This window comes from Sorex araneus, chromosome X (genome assembly GCF_027595985.1).
Source record: "Sorex araneus isolate mSorAra2 chromosome X, mSorAra2.pri, whole genome shotgun sequence".
In the NCBI taxonomy this organism is placed as follows: Eukaryota; Metazoa; Chordata; class Mammalia; order Eulipotyphla; family Soricidae; genus Sorex; species Sorex araneus.
In genome coordinates this window covers 212,065,054-212,079,361 of record NC_073313.1, presented here as the reverse complement: position 1 = coordinate 212,079,361, position 14,308 = coordinate 212,065,054, and the positions used below count along the sequence as shown (strand labels likewise).

Below are 14,308 nucleotides of genomic sequence, written 5' to 3'. Positions count from 1 at the left end.
AGTATCATTTCTGATTTAAAATAACCAATTCAGGCAGTCCCTGCCGGGGCTGGTGCTCGGCTCCAGCCGGGTTTCGGCCCGGGTGCCCATGCCTCTGCACAGCCGGTGGATGTGGAACGAGCGGGAACCAGAGACAATTTAGGATTTGGGGTTCCAGCAAGTGCTTGCACCCATGTATGGAGACTGTGAACTAAGCTTTTGCTACATGCTGGTCCAGGAAGGGAAATGATTCATTTTCCAACTTAAATCTCCGCGGACTTAATTACTATAATACAGAAATTGTAAAGACATTTTAACTCTTCATTCTCATCAGTGGAAAACTTATTATCAAATATTTCCTTGTTAATAGAGCTGTATTCGTGGGGGATAAATTCCAACAAAAATAGTGAGTCTGTTTTGAAACTCTAACAACAATAGTGAGTTGTGTGTTGAAATCTGGAATGTAATCAAGGTAAAGAGAAAAGGAAGTGAAATTATCACTCACGCACGGCGGGGGGGGGGGTTGGGGGGTGAGGGGTGGGATGTATACTGTTTTTTTTTGTTTTTGCTTTTGTTTTTGTTTTGTTTGTGTTTTTATTGGTGGTGGAATATGGGCACTGGTGAAGGGATGGGTGTTTGAGCATTGTATAATGGAGATATAAGCCTGAGAACTTTGTAACTTTCTACTTGGTGATTCAATAAAATAAATTTTAAAAAAATAAAATAAAATAACCAATTCAAAGTAAAAGGTTGTGTCTTTTAATTTTCAATAAATGTGTGTTGGTGATAATAGAACTATTTTAAAAACTTTTATTGTATACTTCTAGTTGCCACTCTTTCCTCTTCTTCAGTACGAAATTGTTACATATTAAATTCATAACAGCATACAATTTCTCTCCCCAAAGTTGAAACCCCATAAATCATTCCATAAATTGCGTTGGCTTTCTACTTCTTGCTTTTCTATCCTTAAAGTCCCCTACTCCTTTTGTGACTTTAGGAAGACAGAAGTCTGATTAGACCCTCATTTGCATAGAAGAACATAACTAAAACAAAACTATCCTACAAGGCTAGTAGTAACCATAGCAAATGTTCCAGGAGATGGATGTTTCAGAGATGAGGAGGATAACTTTTTTTTTTAATATAAAAGGGAGGACACAGAAAAGATCAGTGATTCCTGAAACACAATTTCCATGCTGGCTATGCGGCACTCCCCCTCCCCCAACAAAAAAAAAAATAAAGAATCCCAGTTAGCATATCAAACTATAGGGGTGAAGAGGGTCTCAAAGATATGACCCATAAAATTGTACTTCCCTCTGTTTTGTTGCTCTCAGTGGCATCTGTTGGAGTTGGAATAGTAGTTCATACTCTCTTTTTTCTGTATTCTCCCACCTCTGCCTTCTTCAGTATCTGTTTCCCTGAATTTCCATTAGCATCCTGGAACTCAGCGATGTTCCTGGGTCTCCCTTCTCATGGGACTGGCCAGCTGGGAGCACAGAGGCATAGGCAGGCAACTGCAGAGAACTAAGGAATACCAGCACTGGCCCAAAGGCAACCCCTTCCAGCTTCCATCGCAGACTAGAAATAAAAGTGTTTATGGCAGCTCCCAAGTTGTTCTATCAACACAGAATGGCCAGGGCATGGAACCATGGCTCCGTGGCGAAACACATGCATTGTGTATGGTCTGGGTTTGATGCCCGACACCATTTGGTCCCTCAAGCATGCCAGAAGTGCCCCCCAAGCATAGAATTAGGAGTAGCTTCTGAGAACCACAAAGTGTGCCCCCAAACAAAACCAAACCACACATTGTTGTAAAAGAATGCTAATATTACAACTACTTTATATTCTTGATCAATGAGTGGTCCCAAGTTGTAAAAGAATCCCAAGTTGTAAAAGAACGCTAGCATTATGACTACTTTATATTCTTGATCAATACAAGTAGTTCTCAAGACATCGAAAAATTATCTTAGTTTCAATATATTTCTAATCAAAAATTTGAAAGAATAGAATATACTGAAGAAGAGCCCTTCTCATCCCCACCTCTGTCACCCAGCTTCTTTTCCCAAAGGCAATTCTGGTTACCAATATCTTTGGTTTCTTTCCAGAAATAGTCTTTACAATAGAAGTATAAACACATATTTGTATACTCAGACTTAGCACTGATGGACATATACTACTACTAATCAGCACCGTGATTTGATTCCTTACATCAGAAAGCCATCTATTTTAGTAAACACAAAATTATCTCATTCATTTTGTTTCTGTTCCTAATTTACTTAACCAATCCCATTTGGATATTTAGTGCTCTCTCTCTCTCTCTCTCGTTCTCTCTCTCATACTTTGCCATTACAAAGTTGTTATATATATTTGCATATATATATATCTTTGTGAAAATTCATTTTGCAATGAGCATATCTCTAGAAAAATTTCATAGATATTCTGGGATGTAAAGGTAGATTTTTAATCTTCCTGCATTGCCAAATTGCTATCCATATGTACTATGTGCCCTTACCCACAAAGTACTATATTTCACTGCATAATCATCACAGATTTCATGCGAGTTTTCTTTTTTTTTGCTAAAATGTAGAGTGCAAGCATGTGAAGCTATTTTTTAAAGTGCCAGTATTACTGGGAAAACAGGGTGTAACAACTATATGGTGAAATAGTAGAAGATTCTCAGTTTCTCCAAAGCTTATATCCATAAATAATATCACATACTAAAGTGCTAGAGTGATAGCACTGCTGGTAGGCCGACCTGGGTTCGATTCCTCCGTCCCTTTTGGAGATCCCAGCAAGCTAACGAGAGTATCCCACCCACGCACGGCAGAGCCTGGCAAGCAACCTATGTTGTATTTGATATGCCCAAAACAGTATGGAGACATTACTAGTGCCTGCTTGAGCAAATCGATGAGCAACGGGATGACAGTGACAGTGACTAAAGTCTTCACTGATAGTTTAAAATTCCATTTCTCTTACCATGAGTTGAGCATTATTTGATATTTGTAAGTCCTTTTCTGCAAACTACTTATCCATTTCCTTTGTTTTTGCCTACTAGATCAAGTCATTTTTATTAACACACAGTAGTATTTTACATATTTAATATTTATTCCCACCTATAATATGTTACAAATCATTGATTAACAGAGTGCTGATGTTAATCTTCAGCCTGCTCCAAATATGATCTTTTCTCAAATGGAGCTTAATTTATCTGTCTTTTATCTTATACTGCCTGTATTCTTCAAGATGCTATCTGTATTCCTCAAGATGTTTCAAAGCTTTTTTCAAGTGCACAGATAGATATCTTCCCTAATATGTGATCTTCATAAATGTTCAGAGTCACACTTTCATTTCCTTTGTTATGGCACTTTTTGAAATGAGACTGAAGATAAAGACAAACTGAAGGGGTTAGAGATATAGTACAGTGGGTAGAAAGTTTCCTTGCTCACAGCCAGCCCCAATGCTATCTCTGACACCACATATTGTCCAAGTCCTGCAAGGAGTGATCTCTGAGCATAGCAGGTTATGGTCCCCAAACCAAACCAAAACCAAAAAAAAGGACAAGTTGGAGGTATCAAGGATGTGGCTCAGCATTAGACTGTAACAGACTGTAAGACTTGTATGCATGAGGTCCTGTTGGATCCCCCACCCCACCCCACGTGTGCATGCCTATGCACATGAGCACATACACACACACACATACACACACACACATACACATACACACACACACACACGGATGCAATAACCATGTCCTTTCTTCTCTGACCTTCCTCTTCCTCTAGCCTGGGTCCGTGCAGATATTTTTCTCTCCTTTTCTTTGCTTCTTTTTGCTTCACGGAATCTCATATGACCCTATATTCGTGTGCCCTACCTCAGAGAACACACATGCTCTAATTCTTGCTTCAATTTCAAGTTTACTGAGCTCAAAAAGAATTTTCATTAATGTCTTTTCATAATCAACATGCCATTCAAACTGCTATTTTTTCTATTCTAAGAAAATTATACAACAAAAAACTGTTCAGATTCTTGCCTGATGGGGTGAGAAAATGCGAAAAGATTGTCTAGCTGCTACAGATAACAGAATGCAAAAATGTTATCACAATTTAAAATAAAATCAGATTTCTGACTTTATCTTCAGAAATTATGTGTAACAAAAACTAATCCTAATGCTCTTTTAAATGCATTATTCTTCATAGTTTAGAACTTAATAATGATTTGTTTCCTCCATCCACACTGTGTTATATATTAGAAACATCCAGGGGACTTCTTTAAGCTTATGAAAAAAAATTAGGCACTGGGTTTAGGAAACACATGACAAAGCTATTGCTGGAAATTGGGGCCAGGTTTATTTTAGATTTGACTTTTGAAAAAAAAATCTAAAAATATACTGCATTTGTTCTCCCTTCTACTTCACTCTCTTTTGAGTAAGATTTAGATAGGTCTGTCTCAAAAGCTACACTGAGCATCGGAAGATGCTCAACGAGCTGCAGTGATGCTTCACGTGTGGAGCCCAGGTTTAAGCCTCAGCACCACACATTCCCCCAGCGGGGTGGAGGGTGGCCATGGCCTGGGATGTGAGGGCACTGCAACAATGATGGACAGAAGTGGACATTATGGAAGGAGTGGTGCTGGATTATGTCATGCATGAAATACGGCCATTAACAGTATTATAAATCACAGTGCCTAAAGTAATTTATAAAGTAGATTTCATGTATATTTCTGACTCAATTTCATCCACAGTTTACTTTATTCTCATATTATTGTATAAAAATAATTATGAAGGAAAAGAGAAAACTATGCAGCACTGGCTATTTTTCTATACCCTTTCCGCTTCATTGAATTAAAAGATAAACAAATGGGTATTAAAATAGCAGAAAACAAAAAATCTAACTAGTGAGATTTATAATGATATTTCTTTCATTAAATTCTTGAAATAACAACCTCTTATTCTTCTAGAGAACCTAAGAACACTTGAAAATATATATCACGGGCCTGCAAATCATAACAATATTGAGATATCATCTAAAGCCATTGAGAATGGCATATATGAAAAAGTATGGAAACAAGCCAGTGTTGGTGGGGTTGTAGTGAATAAGGAACCCTCATCCACTGTTGGTGGAAATATTATCTGATTCAGTCCTTATTAAAAGCAATATGGAGATCTCTCAAAAAAAATGAATAGAACTACCATGCAACCCAGTGATACCACTTCTCAGCATCTAACACCCAAAACACAAAAATATTAATTCCAAAGGATATAGGCACACTTATCTTCATTGCAGTGGTTAGTACAATAACAAAGATATAAAAACAGCCCAAATGCCAAATTATGAATGAATGAATCAAAAAGCAGTAGAATATCTGCACAATAGAATACTATGCATTTCTAAGAAAGGACAAAATCATGAAATTTGCCATGATATGGATGGAAACAAAGGATCTCATACAGGGTGAAGCCAATCACAAGGGATAAAAACAGAATGCTCTCTCTCATATATGGGACTTTAGAAACACAAGGTGGCAACAAAGGCCCAAAGGCAACATGAAGATCTAATCCATAGAACCATGTTGAGGATGGAGGCTTGAAAGAGAGAGGTGTTGGGGACCCTGAAGGAGGAAGGCAGATACACTGTGACAGGCATGGTGTTGAAATCATGTGATTTACACCATGTCACACTGGGGTAGGGCTTGAGGTGCTGGGGTTCGAGTGCAGGCTGTACATTGCCACATGAGTCATCTTTCTGGCTCAACACGGTGGTTTTAACTTCAAAATGATTTGCCAAACCACTGTCACAAGGAGTCATGGAATGTTTCTGCTTCCTCTAACTAACCATTTTGTTAACATCATTCTTATTTACAGATACTTAACATTTATACTATGATATATTTTAATATTAAGAACTACACATACATAATGAACACAGACTCACAAGAGAATGAATTCATATATTTCACAAGAAACCTCATTTTGAGACCATGACTCAGGACACTCAATTCCATGTAATATCCATACATGCTCTTTCAATAAGTATTCATCTTCACCTGTTTTCTATTCTTCCTTTTAAAAGTCAAATCAACACCAAATCATAATCCACTGTGAACATAAACAAACCCATGCACTGATCCCTTCCTTGACCTCTGTCTTCTCTTATTTGCTACTATTAAAGCATCTTCATGACAAAAGGACTTAGGAAAGTGAGTCCTGCTTTTAGAAAGTCAATAAAATAGAACTACATTTAAAGCAACTGCTCTTTGCAAAGGCTGCATTTTTTCCTTTCCCATAGCACTCTCAATCCAAGGAGGTCTAAACATAAATCCCACAAAACTTGAAAAGAACAAAAGAAAAAAATAGATACCGCACGCAGATTCTGAAAGCAAAGCCAGATTCATCTAACACATGTGCATACATATTCAACAGTGGTTTGGTAGATTCTGTCTTGGATGGACATGTTGGGACAGGCAGGTTTGTGGTCCAACTTTAATATGGTGCCTACACCAACTAGGTATTCAATAACCACCAGTTGGATGAAGAAAGGCTGAGGCCAGAGAGGTAGCTCAACAGCCCAGAGCACATGCTTTGCATGCAGGAGACCCAGATTTGATGCCAGGTTCACTAAGCTCCATCAGAACATTGATCCCAGGAGTGGCTTCCAAGCCCCCTCCCCAAAGGAAAAGAAAGTCCCCATGTCACCTTCACATGAGATCCACAGATACTGGTGAACCCCTCTGGGAAAACTGTCCCCTAGGCTTTTATTACTGAATGGACACATACACGAGCCTCCAAGCTCATGAAAACTCAGAAAGAGGCTAAGCACAGACTAATGATTTCAGTAACAGAGATGTACATCACATCAGTAATCCCAAAAACCAATTTGGGCTCATTGCCTGACCAAAGCTACAAAGTCCCAGCTGGATTTCAAATCATGAAATACATTATCTATTTAAAGAATGTAGGAACGGGCAGCTGACGTGAAAAAATGCAGCTAAATAACCTTGAGTATTAGGTGCAGTATTCTTCTCTTATGAGCTTTTTGATAATTCTGATCATTGGAAAGCAACACGCTTTTTTATCCTTTGGAGTCTGCTTCCTTTTTGGTATTAAAAATGCTGCCACATTTATTTGGAACTACTACTGCTGGGAACTCCCACCAAGATGTTTGCCAAATCACTTTGCCAGGTGCAGGGTTTTGAGGACTAGATTCTCTTGCAGAAATGTACAATTAATTTTTTGTTTGTTTGTTTGGGGGCCGCACCTGCTGATACTCAGGGGTTACTTTTGGCTCTGTGCTCAGGAATTACTCCTGGTGGTTTCGGGAGAACCACACGGGGTGCCAGGGATCCAACCTGGGTCAGCCACATGCAAGACAAACCACCATACTCGCCATATTATCTGTCTACCAATTAACTATTGTATAAACTGATATACAAATCAGTGAGAAGAGCCAGAGAGGTAGTACAAGTGTGAGGAGGTGAAGACACTCGTCTTGCATGCAGTAAATGCCCAGTTGAGCCTCAGTTCTAATCTGCATATGATCCCCATGTATCACCAGAAGTTACTCCTGAGCAGACACAAATAAGCCTTGCGCACTGCTGGATATGACCTCAAGCAATAAATTAAAATTTTAAATCAGTAAGAAAATAGAGATGACAAGAAATATATGTAAAATCAGAAAGAGAATTCTAGGACTTGAGAAATGTTGAAAACCTACCACAATGTTTACAAATTCAGTCACTGTCACTGTCATCCCATTGCTCATCGATTTGTTCGAGCGGGCACCAGTAACGGCTCTCATTGAGAGACTTATTGTTACTGTTTTGGCATATCCAATATGCACAGGTAGCTTGCCAGGCTCTGCCGCTTGGGCTCGATACTCTCGGTAGCTTGCCGGGCTCTCCGAGAGGGACGGAGGAATCGAACTCGGGTCGGCCGAGTGAAAGGCGAATGCCCAACCGCTGTGCTATCGTTCTAGCCCCGACAAATTCAGTAATGAATTAAAATCATATTAAATTGAAATGAGACTATTACTATTTCAGAATATCTTTAGAAGTAAACAAAACAAACAAAGAGAAAACAAACCAATTTTACCCTGGTCCTCAGCAGACAGTATTCGCAACTCTATTATAAAGATCAGAACACTGAGTAGGAGAGCTATCTCCAAAGGGCTGGAGTGCATCTTCTGTATATGGAAGTTCTGGGTTGGATCTCTGTGACCCCTTATCTCATTCAAGGAGTTTGTCAGAGAAACCAAATTTGTGCAGTTACACTGTAGCAGCTAGGAAGCAGAGGAAAGCAAACATGACCAATAATATTCTGAAACTTGAATCTTTTCCTGTTCTTGTGCCTATGAAAAGTGACTCTTCGTATCTTCCTTACAGGTGTGCAGTAACTGAAAACTAGCTCTTTGACCGAAATAAACCACACACAACTAATAAAGTAACAAGCAGCATTTTATTCCCATCCTTCTCATTGTGGCCTCAGCCTACTCTCAACCCCATGAACTCAACCTCATCAGCAATGCTGAAAAAGTTTCACAGATTTACCCCAGGCATTCTTCTTTTTTCTTAGTGTATGAGTACAGCTATTTATTCAGCCATTGATTAAGCTGATTGAAGTGGACATGAAGTCCACATAAATTTTTCTTTAAATTTTTTTAATTGAATATCTGTGACATAGACCACTACAAAGCTGTTCATAATTGGGTTTCAGTCATATATCCAACACCCATCCTCCACTAGTGTGTTTCCCACCACCAATGCCCCCTGTTTCCCTCCACCATCCTCCAACACCCCACCCGTCACCCCTAGTCCCCTTCTATAGGAGGCACTTTCCTTCTGCTCTCACTTTCCTTTTACTTTCATGCATTATGGTTTTTAATACAGGGACTAAGAAATTATGATGCTTGTTCAGGGCATTCAATATTTTTATAGGGACAGTAAGGCTGGAGTAGCTTTTTAACTGGGTGGCATATTTAACCCCCAGACATTCTTAACCTCAGTCACAGTAATAGCACTGTGCTCAGGAATTATGAAGCACTGTAGCACTGTCGTCCTGTTGTTCATCGATTTGCTAGAGCGGGCACCAGTAACGTCTCCATTGTGAGACTTGTTGTTACTGTTTTTGGTATATTGAATATGCCACAGGGAGTTTGCTAGGCTCTGTTATGTGGGCGGGATACTCTTGGTAGCTTGCCGGGCTCTCTGAGAGGACGGAGGAATCGAACCCAGGTTGGCCGCGTGCAAGGCAAATGCCCTACCCGTTGTGCTACCGTTCCAGTCACAGTAGTAACAAGACAAATGAATGTTGTGTCATCTCCCACCTTTCCCACCCTCACTAAGCTACATCACGAGGGATTCACATTCTTCAAATAGAGCTTTTCAATACCTACTGCCCCACCTGGCATGTCTAAATCCCACTAATCATACCCACAGCAACTCATTCTTTTATAGTTAAGAGTCAAGCATCTTTTCACTCCTTCCTCCTCTTCTTATCAAGGATCCCAAAACTTGGATTCTTCCTCCAGTGCCAGTTTAAATCTTTTCTTCCCCTTTCTAGTTCTCCCAGTGGAGAAAGCTCACCTCAGTCAGCAGCCTCTCAACTAGCTACCCAGGCTCTCAATCCTTGACCCCAGCCCGACCTACCCTCAGCAACCTGGAAAGAGATCTGAAGAGGCAATTTAGAGGCTGGCTACTGGAAGTCTTCCCACGGCTTCCTCCACTACTCTTCTGAGCATCTCCCCTATCCACAATGGTTTTCCTCTTCCCGTCCATCCTTCCTAGCAAATCTTGGCCATATGAGCCTGTTCACTGATATTGCTTACTCATCCTTCACTTGGCACCTTGGGGTCTTTTGTTCTGCCTCAGAATGACCCTGCACTGTCCTTATTTTTCTCTCTCCTTGGAACTTACAAAGCATCACAAATGTGATGTGGATGTATCTCTTCTATTTTTTAATGGAGTAATCACCTATGAATATGCAAACCCAAGTATCAGATTCTTGCTGATGACTTATACCCACCTACTGGTTTTTCCCCTTGCCATGGTCCTCCCAAAAGACAACTATCATCTTAAGTTTTATATTCATTAAGTGGGGGATATAACTCAGTGATAGAGGCTCTGGATTCAATCCTTGGCACGACACATGCACACATATACAAAAACACACACTCATACACAATTTTCATTATTTCCTTGCTTTAAAAAAAGTACTTCAACAGACATACATATTATATAAAAAGGATCATATTTGATTACTTATGCTTTCTACTTTGTGTGAGTGCAATTATGAAAAATAATTTAACACTTCCTAATAAGTTGACTTTATATACCCCACAAATTAACAGTCAACATCTTGGATTTTTACCCAATGAAACACTAGCACATATGTCCTGGGGAAAATAAAATGAACGATCAGAGCAGCACTCTTTGTAATTATTTTTTAAGTGATAAACAAAAAGGGTCACTGGCAGAGGAGAATGGAAAAGTGTATTAGGTTACAGACACATAAAGAGAATGTTTTATAGGCTGAAAAAAATGACTTTAAGGGTTGGACCACATGGTTTGCATGCAGAAGGCTCTGGTTCATCAGCAAAACTATATGGTCCCCAATCACCAAAGGCATGTGTCACAAAAGAGAGACACAAAAAGGAGAAGAGAAAGAGTGGGAGAGGGAGGAAAAGAAGGGAGTGGGGAAGAATACTGTACAGTTCCAAAAGATAATGAATTATAAGGACTGGAGTACAGATGGTAGCATACCTGCCTTGCATGCAACCAATCTGGGTTCGAATTCGGCACCCCATATGGTACTCTGAACCCTGAAAGGATGATCCCTGAGCACTGGCAGGTGTGGCCCAAGGAAAATTAAAAAGAACTATAATTAGATACAATATGTGTCAATCTTAGTGACATAATGTTGAATGCAGGGAGGAGGGAAAAGTTAACAAAAGTTAACAACATAAAACCCCTTTCTCAGAACCAATCTTAGCAATTAAAAAGAAAAGTCCTTTAGGGAATTCATGACTTATGCTACCAAATTCAGTTATTAACTCTAAAGGGCAAAGACATCTTTCTTATTCTCATATGCACTTCCCATACCACCTAAGCCAGTGTCTTGAATAATTATCCAATAAGTAGTTATCTACTGAGTGCTCCATAACCATTACATTTTAATAAATTCTCATTTTCTTCCAAACCCAAAAGTTTCACGAACAACCTCATATAAAAATGTACCTATTTACGCATTTCCTCAGATCTGCTTCTACAGCGACACTACAGAGGTCCACCTGCAACTACTACATTTTGGAAGAATTTTACCTTTCTTCTTGGAGCAAAGATAACATAAAGTTAAAGTGATTATAATTTTTTTTTGGTTTTTGGGTCACACCCGGCAATGCACAGGGGTTACTCCTGGCTCTGCACTCAGGAATTACTCCTGGCAGTGCTCGGGGGACCATATAAGATGCTGGGACTCGAACCCGGGTCTGCCGCATGCAATGCAAATGCCCTACCTGCTGTGCTATCACTCCAGTCCCAAAAGTGATTATACTTTTATGCTTAAAATTTTATTTTAGGTACTGTGATTCACAATGTTGGTAATGGCAAGGTTTCATGCAAAAAAAAAAAAACCACAAAAAACATTGCAACACCACAACCTCCACCAGAGTGGTCAGTTGCCCTCCACCATGTCCCAGTGCCCTGTCCAGCCCTCCCCATCCCCCTCTACAATGATATGCTTCCTATTAAACACCAATTCTTAGTTTTCCTTGCCTTTGAGTATTTGTTGTTCCTTTACTATGTTACTTTATATACCACATACGCAATTTAGAAACAAGAAGACTAATAAGGTTTGATCCTACAAACCTCCAACAAAATAGAACAGGATAATCAAGAGACATCCTAGAAGCCTTCAGCATTTGAACCAGGTATCCCAGAGGAATTCATTCATTGAATTATAATCGAGCTATCAACATCACAACTAAAACATGGGCCAAAATGGGATGTTTATGCTTTCTAAAAGCCTAATATTTGAATTTCAATGTATTCTGCTTCTATGGTGAGATAAAAATATTTTTAGGATGAAACACAGGAAAACCAGCGATAAAAGCTAAAGTGGGATAATATTGCACCAATCAGGGCTTCTGCTCCCCCCAAGGAGGAGAATGTACAGTCCCTGTAGGTGATTAGAGACAGTTACACTGCAGCTTCCCTTCGACCTTGGGAACTCTGCTAACTCCCAGTTACTGTGAGGTCTTGTGTTTCATTTGTTATTAGTCTTTGTATCTGCAATGCTGTAGCATTCGATAGGAATATCAACAATGTAAGCTCCCAGTACCTAAAACTGTAAAATACCGACGCCCCCTCCCACCAACACATGCACATGCTGCTAAAAAATAAAAGTGGGGAAGGGAGAGGAAACAAATACAGCCAAGAGGTAAAAAAGTTAATGGTATTAAGATGGGATATTTTACATTCTTACCTTTGAAAAAGACCACATTTTTTCAGCTCTGTGATACATTAACTACCCACTGATACATAATTTTTCAGTTGTAGGGGAAAAAATGTTTTGCTATGGTGTGTGTGAGGGGGTGATCACAACTGAATACGAAATACTATATGCTAAAACTAGTCCAGCGATCTGAAAACGGGGATTTTTAAAGAGAAAAAGCCTAAGAGGGCTTTATGTGCGGGAGAGGAATAATCTGGCAAATCAGTGGGCTCACTTAGTTTCGTGTCATTTGCTCCCTGTCCATTATGTAATGCTGTCTCCAGCTTTCGGGCTCTCTGTGTAAGCGACCGTTCAGTTATGTCAGCGAATTGCCATCAAATCAGCATTTGCCCATAACTTTTCTCAAACAGCTTTAAAAGGTGTCACGTCGCTGTGCCTAGGCACCGTAGAGGCTTTAAAAAATCAATCATTCAATCAATCTGCCGGTGTCATGACTTCTTCCCTGCTTGCTCCCGGGTCGTCCATCCCTCCTCCCGCAGCCTCCCCAGCGACACGGTCTGCGGGCAGCTCGGGCTCAATGCAGGGGGACGTGCGTCTTGACTGCAATGCCCAGCCCGTCCCGGGCAGAAGCGGGCACGGCAGCGGCGGGCCCGGCCCGGGGCGGTGCAGCGGGGGCTGCGCGCGGGGCGCGGGCGGCGGGTGGGCAGGGGCGGCCGTGAGGACAGTCCGCAGTGCACGCGCACCGCCAGCCCCGCGCGCAAGTTCCCCCGCGCCCCGCTCGGCTTCCCGGTCCCCGGGAAGGGGCGGCGTAGGCGTCACGGGCGCGGGCTCGCCGCTCCGCTACAATTACATCAGTCCTTCTCCCGGCGCCCGCTTCCAGCCGCACAGCCCCCGCGAGCCCCCGCCGCCGCCGGGATTCCCCCAGCCGGGGGCCGCCTCCCGCGAGCCCCCCCCCCCCCCGCCACACACACCCTGTTACCCCGGCCGCGGGGTCCCACGGGCACGGCCGCCCCCGCACATCCCCCGCCGCCCCGCAGCCTCCCGGCCCCGCGACACTCCCGCGGGGGACCTCACCCTCGGGAGTCCACCACCCCATCACCACCACCACCACCACCACCTCGACACCCCCCCTCGCCCCCCGCCAGGCCGCCCACCCGCAAGTCCCTCGGGGTGCCCAGCCCTCCGGACGCGCACAATGCACCCCGCGGCCGCGCTGCGGGCGCCCGGGTCGCGGCGGCAGGGGTCGCCTCTGCGGCGCGGACACCGACCTGGAGGGCTGGCGGCGGCGCGGCTCCTGCGGCGGCGGGAGGCGGCCGGGGCTGGCGGCGGAGCGGGCCACGGGGTCCGGCCGGGACCGCGGCGGCGGCGGCGCTGCGCCTCGGAGCTCGGCGCGCCGCAGCCCCTCCTCTCCGCGGGCGGGGCGCGCAGGCGGGCGGCGCTCGGGGCCCGCCCCGGCTCCCGCGGCTGACCAGGCCCCGCCGGGCCCCCGCGCCTCCGGAGCGCGCCCAGGGCTCCTCCTAGCCGGGGATCCCCCCCACCCCCGCCCGGCCCAGCCCCGGCCCGAGCGCCCCGCGGTGTCCCGGGTTCGCCGCCCTGCAGGCTCTGACCCCGGCGTCCCCCCCCGCCCCCCCCGGGCGCGAGCGCCGCAGGAGCGCCCCCTCCGCCCCGCCTGAGCTGTCGGGGAGCGCCACACCAGCAGCCCCAGAGAGCTGGTCCTGGGGTTCACAGGGGGAGGCAGCCCGGAGGCCTTCCTGGAGGCGCTACCGAACTCCCGCCTGAGGCTCTGTGTGTGCGTGTGTCTGTGAGTGTGTGTGTGTGTGTGTGTGTGTGTGTGTAGCGAAACTTCCCAGGCCCAAGAACTTCCCAGAGATACACCTGTCATTGGTGAAA

At 43.4% G+C, this 14,308-nt stretch overlaps 1 protein-coding gene across 13 annotated transcripts in view; it reads right to left on the bottom strand.

The window, feature by feature from the left end:
- OSBPL6 (oxysterol binding protein like 6) overlaps positions 1–13,824 on the bottom strand; it is a 235,478-nt gene extending 221,654 nt beyond the window's left edge. For 12 of the 13 annotated variants that reach the window (XM_055120268.1, XM_055120270.1, XM_055120271.1 and 9 more), the window contains exon 1: positions 13,687–13,824. The gene's annotated coding sequence lies outside the window, so the exon portion shown is untranslated. The remainder of the gene's footprint in view (positions 1–13,686) is intronic. The other variant, XM_055120269.1, reaches the window with a different exon arrangement.
- Between the last annotated feature and the right edge of the window lie 484 nt (positions 13,825–14,308).